A 19,144-nucleotide genomic window follows, 5' to 3' on the forward strand; every position below is an offset into this window, starting at 1 on the left:
TCATAGGGTGACATGTGGCGCCATGAGATGGTAACACATGGCATTACATATAAGCTTACTAAATGTCTTTTAATCATGTAAGATGATTAAAATTAAGATTAAATATAGGTTTGACACTTGGCACAATGTGATTTGGTCAATTAAACCTAGAACCAATCTGAGGGTGACATATGGCAAGGGTTTAATGTGTTGACCTAGCTATATAAGTGTTGTTATGAATTAAAAATAAGACAACCAGCAGCCAGTCCTCCTTTGTCATGCCATTTTGAGGCTCTCCATATCTTCTTCTTCATCTCTCATCAATTCAAAGAGATTAGTCATCATTCTCTTGAATTAAAAATACTAGAAATCGTTTCTAATGTCCTGTTTATATCTTTAATCTCTTAAAAGGCAGAACTTGATTTTCTAAATAATAGAAAAAGCTTTAGAAGCTGTTCAAGGGCTGCCATAGGTGTTCTTGGTGTGGACAAGTTAGAGGGACAACATCTGGTGTCCTGAAGACGCATCTCAAAGGCACAAATACACTGCAGTGCACCAAGAGGATAATCTGTTTGTTCTTAACTTAATCTAAGGTTCTAAAATTAATCTGATTAATTTTAAAATCTTAAATAGCAAATACAGATCCAAAAACATGTTAAAAGAGTTTTAATATGTTGTTTATCATTGAAATCAAATAGATAAAAATAAATCTTGCATGATGCATGTGACCCTTGGTGAAAATTTTGAATTCAATGGCATAAACTTGTGTTTTTCACGCTTCCATTCCATCAATTGGTATCAGAGCCACTATATTTGCCATTTAGATTGTTGATTATATGATTTAATTATGTGAATTATATGATTTAATTGTGTGTTTGATCATGAGATGATTTAACCATTGCTGGTTGCAATGGATATGTGGCGGCTTGCTTGAAGAACACTATCAATGGTGTGCATGGTTTGGCTTCATGGGTGGTACAAAAGTTTGGCTTTTTAATTTGCAATTGTTGTATGATCTAAAAGCTCATCCTATGTCTAATTAAATTTTTTAATTAGAATTTTAATAACACAATTAAATTTTGATTCAAATCAAAATTTTAAAAAATTGTTTGAATGTGATTCAAATCTGAATTTTAAAAGTTGTTTGAATGTGATTCAAATCTGAATTTTTTAAGTTGTTTGAATCATATTTAAATCTGATTTTTTAAAGTTGTTTTAAAAATATTCAAATCTGAATTTTTAAAAATTATTTGAATGTGATTCAAATCTGATTTTTTAAAAATTGTTTGAATGTGATTCAAATCTGAATTTTTAAGGTTGTTTGAATGTGATTCAAATCTGAATTTTTAAATTTGTTTGAATGAGATTAAAATCTGAATTTTTAAATTTATTTGAATCATATTCAAATCAGGATTTTTAAGTTGAATATGAGATATTCAATTTAATTTAAGTATGTATGTTTTCTTTAATTGTCAAATAGTGATATGCATGATGGATGATCATGGACTATAAAAGGCCAATGTAATTGGATTTATTTCTTTTATGTTTCTTTGGGATTGTAAATTAATTAATTTATTTTAATTTATTTGGGCATGTATTATTAAGTTTGTAATAATTTTTTGTTGTAATTTTATTTATTTAAGTTCTTGTAAATTCGCCTTGGTATGCCAAGGATTACTATGTAATATTGGATTGCAAGAAGTTCAAGGAGGTCAAGAGCATTGATGGGACCAGTGGGAGGATTCAAGATCAAGTATTGATTATATACTCCTTCAGCAACTCTTGTAAAATGAATGAATGAAATGCAGCTAGGAATGCCCTGATTCAATTCTTGGTGGTTCAGAATTGAATCCCTTAGAAAGTCCATGATCATACCATATTTACTACTTATCCATGAATGCATGAGACGTATGGGAATGTATGCAATTATATGATATATGCATGCTAAATGGATAATGTGCAAAGTGAGACCTTAATAGTAATTAGGATGACTATAAAATCTTCCAAACAAATGATTAAGTTGAAAAAGCTATAATTAAAGTAATTATAACATGGGCCCTCCATTGAGGCAATTATTTTAAGAAATTTTAAATAGTTGCATAAGATGCAATTAATTTAAGAGATTTTCTTAAGAATAATTGTTAAGCATGAGATGTTGTGAATATGTAAATAGTTTGGTGGCCAATATTGGATGTACCTGAGGACATTAAAATTATTTGCATAATTACTGGCTCAATGGGATCAACTTAACTAATGCAAGATAAGTCAATAATGGATGTACCTGAGATTTTGAGCATTAGGGGCTAGGTAAAGGATTAAACCTCACATGAGATGTGATGGGAAAGGAGTTGCTCACTTATAGTTTATTATAATTCCAATAACGGATGTACCTGAGGATGATCAATAGAATTATAAGAATTCAATCACCCACTAGAAGTCCATCCAACTAGGATTTCCGTTTTCTACTTTGGAAGTGTAGGATTGGCTAAGTTAGTGGGAGGACCAATTTGATTAAAAGACCATAATCATTTTGGATAATTACTTGATACATTTACTAATTAATCTAGTTATTTTCTACAATTAATTTTTCTAATAATAATGAGCACAGAACAACCACCACCATCCAATATCCTTGCAAGCATACTTGATCGCAATAGGTTGATAGGACTTAACCTCTCTGATTGGCTAAGAAATTTGAAACTTGTCCTGAACCTTGAACATATAGGATATATTCTAGATTCAAATGTTCTTGGTCCCTTACCTCCAGAGGCCACTCAAGAGGAACATGAAACTTTGGACAAGTGGAAGGAGCATGATATGAGAGCTAAGTGTTACATGCTTGCTTCCATGAGTAATGAGTTACAGAAGCAGCATGAGAACATGCAGAGTGCGAGTGAGATCCTCCTTCACCTACAAGAGTTGTATGGTGAGCATAGTAGGAATACTAGGAATGAGATATCAAGGCATCTATTCCGCATGAAGATGTCTGAGGGACAGAATGTTGGGGATCATGTCCGCAAGATGATTTGGCTGATTGAGCAGTTGGAACATCTTGACTTCAACATGGATTTCCAACTACAGATGGATTTGATCCTTCAGTCCCTTCCTGAGTCTTTTGGGAATTTTGTGACAAATTTCCATATGACTAAATAGGAATGCACCTTAGCTGGTTTACTCAATATGCTGGTTATTGCCCAAAAGAATATGCCGGGCAATAAAGGAAAGGAGGTAGCTTTGATTATATCTTTTTCTATTGGAAAGTCCAACAAGAAGAAGGGCAATAAGAAAATGAAACCTCAGATTCCTAGTCCTTCCAAGAAGATAGCCAAACAGAAAAACAAAGATTAAAGTTGACAAAGGTAAAGGAAAGTGTTTCCACTACCAGTAGGAAAGTGTTTCCACTGCCAGCAGAAAAGTGTTTCCACTGTCTAGAGTATAGCAATCTAAAAGAATGCAATGCTATGATGAAAATCAACTCAAAATTCAAAATATATTTGGTACTTAAGATTAGGTCATGTTGCAGAAGATAAGATTGCAAAATTGGAGAAAATGGAGATTTTATCCTCATTGGGCTCTGAGCCTACTTCAACTTGTGAATCTTGCCTTCAGGGCAAAATGACTAGATTACCCTTTATTGGGCAAGGGCTAAGGGCTGAAAATATTTTGGAGCTAATATATAGTGATGTATGTGATCCATTTAAGGAAATGGTTAAAGGCGATTTTCATTACTTTATTACCTTTACTGATGATAAATCAAGGTTTGGGTATTTGTATTTGATGAAATGCAAACATGAATCCTTTGAAAAGTTCAAAGAATTTAAATAAAAAGTACAAAATCAAACAAGAAAGAGTATTAAAGCTCTTCGATCAGATCGTGGAGGAGAATATTTGAGTACTGAATTTGATGAATACTTGAGAGAGCATGGCATTGTTTCCACCTGACTCCTCCAGAAACACCACAGTTGAATGGTGTATTTGAAAGGAGAAATCGTACCCTATTGGATATGGTACGTAGTATGATGAGCTATACTAATATGCCAATCTCCTTTTGGGGATTTGCATTAGAATAAGCTTTGTATATTCTGAATAGGATTCCATCAAAATCAGTTTTTTCCACACCTTATGAAGATATGGCATGGAAGAAAACCAAGTCTTAAGTATTTTAAGATTTGGGGTTGTCCAGCTTATATCAAAAAGTTAAACACTAATAAATTGGAAACCAGATCAAAAAAGGGTCGATTTGTTGGATATCCAAAAGATAGTTTTGGATATTATTTTTATTTGCCTACATCACAAAAGGTTGTGGTGAGTAGAGATGCCACATCTCTTGAACAATAGTTTGTCCAAGAAGGAGGGAAAGGAAGGCAAATAGAGTTGTAATTAGAGAATTCTGACCAATCAACAGATCAAATGGATATAGATCCATCTAGTCAACCTATACCCATTGATGAAACATCTACAGCTGTTCCTCGTAGAATAATCAGGGTATCTCACCCACCAGTGAGATATGATTTCCTTCATGAAGAAGAACAACAGTTGTCTACTCATGAAGAAGTAGATCATGGAGATGATCCACTTAGCTATGAAGAAGCTATATCAGATAAAGATTCTTCAAAATGGATTGATGCTATGAAATCTGAAATTGATTCCATGTATAAGAATCAAGTTTGGGATCTTATTGACCCACCTGAAGGTATTGTACCTATAGGGAACAAATGGGTTTTCAACAAGAAAATTGGTTCTCATGGAAAGGTAGAGACCTACAAAGCAAGGCTAGTAGCGAAAGGGTTTCGCCAAAGGCAAGAAATCGACTATGAGGAGACTTTCTCGCCTGTTGCTATGCTTAAATCAATTAGGATTCTATTAGCAATAGCTGCATATTATGATTATGAGATTTGGCAGATGGATGTCAAAACAGCATTTCTCAATGGATACATTGAAGAAAACATTTTCATGGAACAACCCAGGGGTTTTGAATCCCAAGATGGCTCCAAGGTATTCAAGCTAAAGCGATCCATTTATGGGTTGAAGCAAGCTTCGAGGAGTTGGAACATCCGTTTTGATGAAGCCATTAAATCCTTTGGTTTTATAAAAAATGAGGATGAGCCATGTTTATATAAGAAGGTTAGTGATAGTGCTATCACTTTCCTTGTCTTATATGTGGATGACATACTTTTGATGGGTAATGATACAGGTATGTTGACAACTGTAAAGGTATGGTTGTCAAATACATTCTCCATGAAAGACTTAGGGGAGGCAACCTATATTCTTGGGATTCGCATCTATAGAGATAGAGCGAAAAGAATAATTAGTTTACCCCAAAGTCTATACTTGGAAAAGGTGTTAAAGAGGTTTAACATGCTTGATTCCAAGAGAAGATTGTTACCAGTGAGACATGGTATCCATCTTTCTAAAGAGATGTCTCCAAAGACACCTAAAGAAAGAGATAAGATGGCCAGGATTCCATATGCTTCGGCTATTGGAAGTTTAATGTATGCAATATTGTGTACTAGGCCGGATGTCACATATGCTGTTAGTTTGACTAGCAGGTATCAATCCAATCCAAGTTTGGAACACTGGATAGCTGTCAAGAATATCCTTAAGTACTTGAGAAGAACTAAGGATTTATTCTTGATCTGTGGAGGTGGAGACTTGCAATTGGATGATTATACTAATTCTAATTTCCAATCAGATATCGATGATAGAAAGTCTACCTTTGGATATGTGTTCATTTGTAATGGAGGTGCAGTCAGTTGGAAGAGTTCCAAACAGAGCACGACTGCAGATTCCACTACCGAGGCTGAGTATATTGCTGCATCAGATGCTGCAAAGGAAGCTATTTGGATAAAGAAGTTCGTGACAGAACTTATAGTAGTTCCTTCCATTGAGTCAACAGTTCCACTACACTGTGACAATAATGGAGCAGTCATACAGGCTAAGGAACCAAGGTCTCACCAAAAATCCAAACACATAGAAAGGCACTACCACATTATCAGAGAAATAGTTGGGTAAGGCAATGTAGCCACGCAGAAAATAGCATCAGCTGAATATCCAGCTGATCCATTCACTAAGCCTATGTCACAAACTCAGCTAGACCATCATCTTGAAAAGATGGGTCTTAGATATTGTAATGAATGGCTGTAGTCCTAGTGGGAGATTGTTAGTAGTATGCCTTAGAGCATATCATGTAGTATGTGTCTTGTACATATTTTTATTAATAAAAGGCATTTCCACTTTTCCGTTTACATAATATATTTATGTGTAATAGAAAAGGTCAATTGATATTTTGTTAGAAATTCTATTCTTAAGTTGTTAAGAATATGAGTGACAGTATTTCTAGTACAAAGTATCATAAATAGGTTCACAATCGAGGATACTTCATAATAAGGACCTGACTTATCTAGAAAGATTGTATTCATATTTGTTACTAAGTTATTTATATGAGATATAAATAAGATGGAATGGTGAGTCTCATGCCATATAGCAAACATGATAGGCACTTATAGATGATAAGTAGGCCGAACTAGTGACACTTATGATAAGCACATGGAGTTTACTCTTGTCAATATTTTGTCATAAATCATATCAGTGCATATAATCTTTAGACCTGAGATAGCACAGTTATCTTATATATAGGTAGTTTGAGTTTGATACTGCTTTCATACTTGTACTGTGTATGGGTATATAGGCAAGTGTGGGCTCCTACTAGTTATATATGGAGGTAGGTGTTGATCAAGATGGAATCTGTTCCTCTAAGTAAATAGAGATAAAATCCTATGTTCATTTAATTGTTCTTAATGTTTTAAGTTCCTGGCCAGGATAGATAGATTTATTTAGAAAAGAGTTTCTGATGAGAAAATCTTTTTAATTAAGAACTGAAATTAAAAGAGAACATAATATTCATAGCAAATGGAGTTTGAAATAAACCATGACTTCAGCTTGAGTTGCGATTTTGTAACAGAGAGATTCCAGTGCATGGTAACATATGATTATAGGTTCATTTAAGGTAAACCTTATTACTAATTGGGTGGCCATGGCATGCTATGCTAGGTGTTAATCATGGTCTATGAGGTGCATAAAATGATTTAGAGAAATCATTTATGGTAAGAAAGAGTTTTGATGATATTAAGAGTTAATATCATATCTCACTGCCAATTAGTGATGAGCCTAGTAAGTCACACACATACACAAGTTATCACATAATTAAATATGATTTAATTAATTAATTAAAGAGTTTAATTGATTAATTAAATAGGTTTGGTTTGCAATTAAATTGCAAAGTCCCTAGCATGACTTGAAACCAAATCTAGATTATTGGATGTATAGTATAAGTTAAATTTATATTTAAAGTGTTTAAATATGAATTTAATTAATGAGAAATTAATTAATAGAGATTAATTAATTTATTTATATTTGATATAAATTAATTAGAAGAAGAGAAATATTTATTTTGGGTTAAGAACTCAAAATTAAGACACAGGGGCATTTTGATCATTTCACAGGGTGACATGTGGCACCATGAGATGGTGACACATGGCATTACACATAAGCTTGCCAAATGTCTTTTAATCATGTAAGATGATTAAAATTAAGATTAAATATAGGTTTGACACTTAGCACAATGTGATTGTGTCAATTAAACTTAGAATCAATTAGAGGGTGACATGTGGCAGGGGTTTAATGTGTTGACCTAGCTATATAAGTATTGTTATGAATTAAAAATAAGACAACTAGCAGCCACTCCTCCTTTTTCATGCCATTTTGAGGCTCTCCATCTCTTCTTCTTCATCTCTCATCAATTCAAAGAGATTAGTCATCAATCTCTTGAATTAAAATTACTAGAAATCATTTCTAGTGTCCTGTTTACATCTTTAATTTCTTAAAAGGCAGAATTTGATTTTCTAAATAATAGAAAAAGCTTTACAAGCTGTTCAAGGGCTGCCATAGGTGTTCTTAGTGTGGACAAGCTAGAGGGACAACATCTGGTGTCTTGAAGACGCATCTCAAAGGCACAAATACACTGCAGTGCACCAAGAGGATAATCTGTTTGTTCTTAACTTAATCTAGGGTTCTAAAATTAATCTGATTAATTTTAAAATCTTAAATAGCAAATACAGATCCAAAAACATATTAAAGGAGTTTTAATATGTTGTTTATCAGTGAAATCAAATAGATAAAAATAAATCTTGCATGATGCATGTGACCCTAGGTGAAAATTTTGAATTCAATGGCATAAACTTGTGTTTTTCACGCTTCCACTCCTTCACTTTGGCTCCACAAAAATAGTAGCAGAAATTTTACAAGCTGGATTTTACTGGCCACATTTTTTTAAGGATGTAAGATCCTTTATGTTAGTTTGTGACCAGTGCCAAAGAACAGGTAGCACTTCAAGAAAGAATGAAATGCCACTGCATGGTATACTTAAGGTAGAATTGTTTGATGCATGGGGGATAGACTTCATGGGCCTATTCCACTCTTCTAATGGAAACAAGTATATTCTAGTTGGTGTTGATTACATGTCAAAATGGGTAAAAGCAATAGCCACACCAACCAACAATGCTAGAGTGGTTACAAGGTTCCTTAAGAAGAATATCTTCACAAGGTTTGGCACACAGTGAGCAATAATCAGTGATGGAGGAAGTCACTTCTACAACTAACAATTCAAAACACTACTGTAAAAGTATGGAGTGACTCATAAAGTGGCCACACCTTATCATCCTCAAACCAGTGGCTAAGTAGAAATCTCAAACAAGGAACTGAAGCGGATTCTAGAGAAAACTGTAAACAGATCCTGGAAGGACTGGTGCATGAAGTTAGATGATGCACTGTGGGCATACCACACTGCATATAAAACCCCAATTGGCACAACACCCTTCCAACTGGTTTATGGAAAATCATGCCATCTCCCTGTCGAACTTGAACATAAAGCTTACTGGGCAATTCATTGTTAGTAGTATGCCCTAGAGCATATCATTTAGTATGTATCTTGTGCATATTTTATTAATAAAAAGATAATTTCACTTTTCCGTTTACATAATATATTTATGTGCAATAGAAAAGGTCCATTGATATTTTGTAAAAAATTCTATTCTTAAGTTGTTAAGAATATGAGTGATAGTATTTCTAGCACAAAGTATCATAAATTGGTTCACAATCGAGAATACTTCAAAATAAGGACATGACTTATCCAGAAAGATTGTAATCATATTTGTTCCGAAGTCATTTATATGAGATGTAAATAAGATGAAATGGTGAGTCTCGTGCCATATAACAAACATAATAGGCACTTACGCATGATAAGTAGGCCGAACCAGTGACACTTATGACAAGCACATAGAGTTTACTCTTGTCAATGCATTTTCATAAATCATATCAGTGCATATAATCTTTAGACCTGAGATAACACAGTTATCTTATATATAGGTGGTTTGAATTTGATACTGCTTTCATACTTGTACTATGTATGGGTATATGGGCATATGCTGGCTCCTACTAGTTATATATGGAGATAGGTGTTGATCAAGATGCAATCTGTTACCCTAAGTAAATAGGGATAAAATCCTATGTTCATTTAATTTTTCTTGATGTTTTGAGTTCCTGGCCAGGACATACAGATTTAATCGAATAAGAGTTTCAGATGAGAAAATCTTTTTAATCAAGAATTAGAATTAAAAGAGAACATAATATTCATAGCAAATAGGGTTTGACATAAACCATGACTCTAGCTCGAATTGGGATTTTGTAACAGAGAGATTCTAGTGTATGGTAACATATGATTTTAGGTTCATTTAATGGTATTCCTTCTTACTGATTGGGTGGCTATGATAAGCTATGCTAGGTGTCAACCATAGTTTATGAGGTGCCTAAAATGATTTAGAGAAATCATTTTTGGTAAGAAAGAGTTCTAATGATATTAAGAGTTAATATCATATTTCATTGCCAATTAGTGATGAGCCTAGTAAGTCACACACATACACAAGATAATCACCAAGTAAAATATGATTTAATTGATTAATTAAAGAGTTTAATTGATTAATTAAATAGGTTTGGTTTACAATAAGATTGCAAAGTCCCTAGCATGGCTTAAAACCAAATCTAGGTTATTGGATGTATAGTATAAGTTAATTTTATATTTAAAGCGTTTAAATATGAATTTAATTATAAGAAATTAATTAATTGAGATTAATTAATCAATTTATATTTGATATAAATTGATTAGAAGAGGAGAAATAATTATTTTGGATTGAGAACTCAAAATTAAAACACAAGGGTAATTTGGTCATTTCACAGGGTGACATGTGGCACCATGAGATAGTGACACATGGCACCATATAAGCTTGCCATTTGTCTTCGTATCATGCAAGGTGATCAAAGTCAAGATTAAATCTAGCTTTCACACTTGTCTTAATATGATTAAGTCAATTAAAATTAAGATGCAATTAGGTGATGACATGTAGCAAGGTTTTTAAGTGATGACCTAATTATAAAAGGAAAAGAATGAAAGAATAAAAAAAAACATTCTGATTTTCTCAAAGTGTGCCGCCACCCAAAAGGCTCTCCTCTCCTCTTCTTCATCTTTTCTCATCAATTCAAAGAGAAATCAATTGTTTTCTTTGAATTAAAATTGCTAGAAATTGTTTCTAGTGTCTTATGTACATCTACAACCTCTCTAAAGGCAAATCCCTAATTTCTAATTGGTTGACAAGGCTTGAAAAACAGGTTTAGGGGCTGCCATTGGTGATCATGGTGTGGACAAGCTAGAGGGACAACATTTGGGATCCTAGGTGCTTCCCGAAAGTACCAATCGCATCTACAGTGCATCAAAAGGTTAGTGCACATATTCTTGTATTAATCTAGGGTTCTAATGAATTAATTTGTTAATTTAAAAATCTTAAATGGTAAATGTACATCCCAATACATATTAAAAGATTTTAATATGTAATTGAACATTGAAATCAATTAGGTACAAAATGGATATGGCATGATGCATGAAACCCTAGAAGAAATTTTTGAATTCAATGTTCTAATCTAACAATTTTCATGCTTCCGCTCCTTTATTCAAATCCTAAACTTTAACCTCAAAGCTGCTGGTGAAAAAAGGCTCCTACAACTGAATGAGTTGAAAGAAATCAGACAGGATGCATATGAAAATGCTAAAATCTTCAAAGATAAAACCAAAAGATGGCATGACAGGCACATCGCAAGGAAAGAAATAAAAGAGGGAGATCTTGTCCTGTTATTCAATTCTAGATTGAAACTCTTTCCAAGAAAGCTGAAATCAAGATGGTTTGGACCTTTTAAGGTCACTCAAGTCTTCCCACTTGGAGCAGTTGAAGTGTGGAGCCAAACCTCAGGTGCATTTAAGGTCAATGAGCAGAGATTGAAGCCTTACTTTCAAAGAGAACCCATAGAGATGGGAGTTAATTGCACCCTTGACCATCCTACTAACAGATCATAAATAAGCAAAGTCCAGCTAAAGACTATAAACAAGCGCTTTTTGGGAGACAACCCAAAATTTTTCTAAACTTTTCTTCTTTCCCTTTTTCATATTGATTTTTGTTTCATATTCATTAGTATTTCATTTTGTAGGACCTTCTAGAAAAGCAAAGGGGAGTAGAGAACAAGATAGGAGAGGAATCATCAAGTTAAAACCACAAAAGAGAAAATTGGACAAAACCGGGGAAGTAGCTCTGTTGCTAACTTTTGCATCCATTTCATATGTTGTGATAATAAAAACTTTTATTTGAGAAAAATTTGAAAAATCAAAAAATTACACGGGTCGTGTACTAGTTTCACACGCCCCATGTAACTTTCTGTAAGTTCATAAATTTCTTGCAATTTTTAACTCTAAGGCAGACAGAAACTTACACTGGTCCATAGCCCAATTTACACGGGGCGTGTATTGTTGCTAGCAGAATAACTTGAGGACAGAAAGTTACACGGGTCCTCTTTGTACTTGACACGGGCCGTGTCACATGTCCAGCAAAGCAACTTGGGAGACAGTAAGTTACACGGGTCCTATAGCTCATTTACACGGGTCGTGAACTATGATGGAATTTGAAATTTTTGGGTAGAAATTTACACGGCCCTATATGTTGGGACCCGTGTAGTGATACACAACCCGTGTATCATGTCACAAATGTGACTTCTGAGGTGCGCAAAACGAAGAGACCTAACAGCTCTTTAAATGCACCTCTCGCCTTAAACCCATTCATAAAGGCAAAACCCTTTATCTCCACCCCTTCTAGTCTATAAAAAGCCCTCAAATCTCTTCTCCGTTCACCAAACCCTACTCTTCTCCTTCCCAAAAGCTAATCAATGGCTCCTGCAAAGCGATCTGCATGAAGAATGGGCTCTTCCTCGAGGCAAGGACGAGAATCCTCACCTTCTCCTCCTCAGCCGACGCCCCAACACCCAAGAACAAGGGCAGCCTCTCCTCAACCCTCTCAACTAGTGCATCCTCCATCGCAACCCAGCCACAAGCCGCTCCACAACCCAAAATCTCCATTCCTTAGGGATTCTATGATGATGCCTATAAGGCAATGTGCACCCAGCTTCACATTAGGAAAATAAGCTCCATAAAATACATGGATTTTATGCTGCTGGAGCAAATCGGGCTGCAGGATGAGATCAACAGATTACTCAATAGCTTTGAGTGGACATGGTTCGCCCAACTCCAATTCCCTACATACCGGGACACCACACTGAAGTTTTTGGGCAGTTTCAAGGCCATCTTATGGCCTACTGACAGGGAAGATATAGGCAGAATTGAATTTTGGCTCCTTGGTGTCGATCGGGTGATGAATATAGATGAGTTCAATGCCATCTTTAGCTTTGACAATGCTGGCCACAAAGAGATCCTTAGGAACCGCATGCTCTATAACAGCATTAACTTTTGGAGTTCCATTACCCCAAAAACAGAGTCGTATAACTCCAGCAAGTCCAAATCCACGGGTATCACAAGTCCAGCCCTGCGCTGCATGCATCGGTTAGCCGCCCACACCATCATGGGCCATGGTGATAGTCTTAGCGTGGTAAATGCCAATGAGCTATTCTTCTTGTGGTGTATGGTCACTGGGCAGCGCTGTAACATCGGCTTCTTTCTGTGCAACCACCTCCGTCGTTTCTATCATTAGCCTATCGGGCACATCGTGCTTGGTGGCCTTGTCACAACCATCACCCTCCACTTCAAATTCGTTCCAGGACATCACAGGCTACGCTTTATCAGTAGAACATCAAGAATAGAACAAACCATCTGCATATCCATGGGGATATGTAAGAAGGTGGGCAACACCTACTACCTGCTAGATGCCAAAGGGAATGCCATCTCTTAGAGAGACGAAGCACAAGAAGGACCTAGTGAAACTTCGTAGCCACAAGCAGAAGCCTAAGAGCCAATGTTTTAGGAGTCCCCCGCTCGAGTGCCTCCATACACACCACCACCCACAGACCCGGTACTTGCATACCTACAGTGCATGGAGACCACAATCAACAATAGGATGTGAACAATCGAGGACAGTCTCCAGGAAGCCCACAATAAGTTGGACATGCTAATGGAGAGGCTCGATGAAGAGGAGCCAGCATCGCCATCATCACCATCAGAGACCTTTTAGAGTTAGGACTATAGGTTAGGTTCTTTATTGTAAAATCTTCCATACCTTAGTCCTAAATTGCAATCATAGGTCTCTTTTATTTACTTTATATCCAAACTTTTCAATGCTTAATAAATAATATGCTTTCTTATAATCTTTGTACGTTTTCTCTAATTTTGTATATTATGTTAACATTGAGGACAATGTCAGGTTTGAGCTTGGGGGGGTACAAGTGCATTTCTTGTCTTGCATATCATTACATGCATATCATTACATTGTTTAAATTCAATTATATTATTCTTATGTATCAAAATTCCAAAAAAATATTAAAATTTTTTGAAAATTTTGAACTTTTAATTATGAAACTTAGAACTATAACCAATTTCTAGTAAGCTAATAATTGGACTCCACGGGATAGAGGAATGAACATATCTGGATAGGCAAAAAGAGATTCCAACATGTTATCTGTGAAAAACCTAATCTCTATAGTAGAACTAGACTAGTTAAACCCCTTTATAGCCATTAATCTGTCACATTGAACTTGTAAAATTAGGAGAAAATTTTTAAAATACAAGTAAACCTAAAAATGCCTCAGCAACTCTAGAACATATCTCTTGTGTTAGTAGTATGCCCTAGAGCATATCATTTAGTATGTATCTTATGCACGTTTTTATTAATAAAAGGCATTTTCACTTTTCCATTTACATAATATATTTATGATACCTTGTGCTAGAAATACTGTCACTCCTATTCTTAACAACTTAAGAATAGAATTTCTAACAAAATATCAATGGACCTTTTCTATTATACATAAATATATTATATAAATGAAAAAGTGAAAATGCCTTTTATTAATAAAAATGTGTACAAGATACATACTAAATGATATGCTCTAGGGCATATTACTAACAATCTCCCACTAGCACTAGAGCCATTCATTACAATATCTTAGACCCATCTTCTCAAGATGTCTGTCTAGCTAAGTTTGTGACATAGGCTTAGTGAATGGATCAGCTGGATTTTCAGCTGATGCTATTTTCTGCATGGCTACATCGCCTCGTCCAACTATTTTTCTGATAATGTGGTAGTACCTTTCTATGTGTTTTGATTTCTGGTGAGACCGGGGTTCCTTAGCCTATATAACTGCTCCATTGTTTTCACAGTGAAGTGGAACTGCTGACTCAATAGAAAGAACTACTACAAGTTCTTTCACGAACTTCTTTATCCAAACAGCTTCCTTTGCAGCATCTGATGCAGCAATATACTCAGCCTCGGTAGTGGAATCTGCAGTCATACTCTGTTTGGAACTCTTCCAACTGACTGCACCTCCATTACAAATGAACACATACACCAAGGTGGACTTTCTATCATCGATATCTGATTGGAAATCATAATCAGTATAACCATCCAATTGCAAGTCTCCTCCTCCATAAATCATGAATAAATGCTTAGTTCTTCTCAAATACTTAAGGATATTCTTGACAGCTATCCAGCATTCCAAACCTGGATTGGATTGATACCTGCTAGTCAAACTAATAGCATATGCGATATCCGACCAAGTACACAACATTGCATACATCAAACTTCCAATAGCCGAAGCATATAGAATCCTGACCATTTTATCTCTTTCTTCAAGTGTCCTTGGAGACATCTCTTTAGAAAGGTGGATACCATGTCTCATTGGTAACAATCCTCTCTTAGAATCAAGCATGTTAAACCTTTTTAACACCTTTTCCAGGTATAGACTTTGGGATAAACCAATTATTCTTTTCGCTGTATCTTTATAGATGTGAATCCCAAGAATATGGGTTGTCTCCCCTAAGTCTTTCATGGAGAATGTATTTGACAACCATAACTTTACAGTTGTCAACATACCTGTGTCATTACCCACCAACAAAATGTCATCCACATATAAGATAAGGAAAGTGACAGCACTATCACTAACCTTCTTATATACACATAGCTCATCCTCATTTTTGATAAAACAAAATGACTTAATGGCTTCATCAAAATGGATGTTCCAACTACTCGAAGCTTGTTTCAGCCCATAAATGGATCGCTTTAGCTTGCATAACTTGGAACCATCTTGGGATTCAAAACCCCTAGGTTGTTCCATGAAAATGTTTTCTTCAATTTATCCAATGAGAAAAGCTGTTTTGACATCCATCTACCAAATCGCATAATCATAGTATGCAACTATTGCTAATACAATTCTAATTGATTTACGCATGGCAACAGGCAAGAAAGTCTCCTCATAGTCAATTCCTTGCCTTTGTCGAAACCCTTTCGCTACTAGCCTTGTCTTATAGGTCTCTACCTTTCTATCAGAACCAATTTTCTTCTTGAAAACCCATTTGTTCCCTATAGGTACAATACCTTCAGGTGGGTCAACAAGATCCCAAACTTGATTCTTGTACATGGAATCAATCTCGGATTTCATAGCATTAATCCATTTTGAAGAGTCTATATCTGATATAGCTTCTTCATAGGTAAGTGGATCATCTCCATGATCTACTTCTTCATGAGTAGACAACTCTTATTCTTCTTCATGAAGGAAATCATATCTCACTAGTGGGTGAGATACCCTAGTTGTTCTACGAGGAACAGCTGTAGATGTATCATCAATAGGTGTAGGTTGACTAGATGGATCTATATCCATCTGATTTGTTGGTTGATTATAATTATCCAATTCCAACTCTATTCGCCTTCCTTTGCCTCCTTTTTAAACAAACTATTATTCAAGAAATGTGGCATCTCTACTTATCACAACCTTTGGTGATGTAGGCAAATAAAAATAATATCCAAAACTATCTTTTGGTTATCTAACAAATCGACCCTTTTCTGATCTGGTTTCCAATTTATCAGTGTTCAGCTTTTTGACATAAGCTGGACAACCCCAAATCTTAACATGCTTAAGACTTGGTCTTCTTCCATGCCATATCTCATAAGGTGTGAAAGATACTGATTTTGATGGAATCCTATTCAGAATATACAAAGCTGATTATAATGCAAATCCCAAAAAGAGATTGACATATCAGTATAGCTCATCATACTACGTACCATATCTAATAGGGTATGATTTCTCCTTTCAGATACACCATTCAGCTGTGGTGTTCCTGGAGGAGTTAGCTGGGAAACAATGCCATGCTCTCTCAAGTATTCATCAAATTCAGTACTCAAGTATTCACCTCCACCATCTGATCGAAGAGCTTTAATACTCTTTCCTGTTTGATTTTCTACTTCAGATTTAAATTCTTTGAAGTTTTCAAATGATTTATGTTTGTATTTCATCAAATACAAAATACCTAAACCTTGATTTATCATTAGTAAAGCTAATAAAGTAATGAAAACCACTTCTAGCCTTTTCTTTAAATGGACTACATACATCACTATGTATTAGCTCCAAAACATTTTTAGCTCTTAGCCATTGTCCTACAAAGGTTGATTTACTTATTTTGCCAAGAAGGCAAGATTCATAAGTTGGAGAAGGCTCAGAGCCCAATGAGGATAGAATTTCCATTTTCTCTAGTTTTGCAATCCTATCTTCTGCAATATGACATAATCTTAAGTGCCAAATATATTTTGAACCAGAGTTGATTTTTACCATGGCATCGCATTCATTTAGATCACTTGTATTCATTTTGTGTTTGTTATTATTATCCAAATAATAAAGACCATCATTCATATAACCAGAACCAACATATTTATTTCTAAAACAAATATTGCAAACATCATCTATGAACTGAAATTCATAGCCATTTATAGTCAAACTAGATATAGAAATAATGTTCTTAAAAGCATCAGGTATATATAAAATATTATCCAAACACAAAACATGTCCAAACATGTAAAAGGAATTAGATCCTATGCCTAAAGCTTCAACAGTTGAGCCATTGCCAATTCGGACTCTAACATCTTGAGAACGCAAACTGCTACTATTTGATAGTTCCTGCATATCATAAGAAATGTGAGAACTGGCACAAGTATCTAAAATCCAAGTTGTAGATGAACTATGAGTATCATCAGAATCTAAATAACAAGATATGGATATACCTTCCGAAGGCGTATTCTTCTTGCCCTTCAGAGAAGCAAGATACTCTAGGCAGTTCCTTTTCCAGTGCCTATTCTGCTGACAGTGGAAAAACTTTCCTCTGCCTCCATCAGCTTTAGTCTTCCCTTTTTGTTTAGCTATTTTGTTGGAAGGACTAGGAATCTAAGGTTTATCCTTCTTTTTCTTATTGCCGTTCTTCTTGTTGGACTTTCCAGCAGAAGAAGATGCAATCAAAGCTACCTCTTTTCCTTTATTGCCCGGCATATTCTTTTGGGCAATAACAAGCATGTTGAGTAAACCAGCCAAGGTGCATTCCTATTTAGTCATATGGAAATTTGTCACAAAATTCTCAAATGACTCAGGTAGGGACTGAAGGATCAAATCCATCTACAGTTGGAAATCCAAGTTAAAGTGAAGGTGTTCCAGCTACTCAATTAGCCGAATCTTCTTGTGGACATGATCCCCAACATTCTGTCCCTCAAACATCCTCATGCTGAACAACTGTCTAAATATCTCATACCTAGCATTCTTGCTGTGCTCACCATACAACTCTTGTAGGTGAAGGAGGATCTCACTTGCACTCTGCATGTGTTCATGCTGCTTCTATAACTCATTACTCATAGAAGCAAACATGTAACACTTAGCTCTCATATCATGCTCTTTCCACTTCTCCAAAGTTTCATGTTTCTCTGGAGGTAAGGGACCAGGAACGTTTGAATCTAGAACATATCCTGTAACACCCTCCCTGTAGCAACTATGTGCATTCTACTGTTCCGGTGACTGGTGTCTGTCCGGACAGCTAGAACTTCTGAAAGAATATTTAAACTAAAGTGAGGAACCATAATTAACTCAAATATTAATAAGAAAATTTTGAAAAAAAATTTAGAAATAAAATAAACCCAAGTTAAATGAGCCGGTGCCCTAGCGATGGGTAACCTAGTGGGAAGTTGCGGTTCTAGCAACTAGGAGCCCTAGACCAGGGGAAAATTCATAAAATAATTTTTGGGACTTCAGAGAAGGGTCATTGAGGTTACTATGGCATTAGAATGCCAAGAAAATGCATAGAAAAATTTTTCAATCGGTACAGACAATTTTAGTCTTTAAGCCAAACGAAGGACATTTTGGTCATTTTGCCTTCAGAGATGATTTTTGGCCGACTTGTCCAGTTAAGTAAATAATTGTTATGACACAAAATGTGAATAAATATTGTTAAAATTTGAATTGAAATTGAGTAGAAAAGCAAAAGAAAAAAAAATGGAATAAATGGGAATTTTGACATCATATGATGTCATTAAAACCCCAATGACCAATCACATTGTGACACCTATCTATAAACCTAATTAAAAGAGTGAAATGGGCAGAAAAATTGACCAAATTTTCTGTCTTCCCTTATCTCCAACCAGCGGAAACCATTCCCAAAACCCTTTCCACCATTAAAGCTCCCTTAAGCTTCATTTCCCACTTCAATTCACCTCAAAACCTTATCCTCCCTTCACTAAAAATTATACCCACAATAAGGAGA

The sequence above is a fragment of the Hevea brasiliensis genome, unplaced genomic scaffold (assembly GCF_030052815.1).
Source record: "Hevea brasiliensis isolate MT/VB/25A 57/8 unplaced genomic scaffold, ASM3005281v1 Scaf10, whole genome shotgun sequence".
In the NCBI taxonomy this organism is placed as follows: domain Eukaryota; kingdom Viridiplantae; phylum Streptophyta; class Magnoliopsida; order Malpighiales; family Euphorbiaceae; genus Hevea; species Hevea brasiliensis.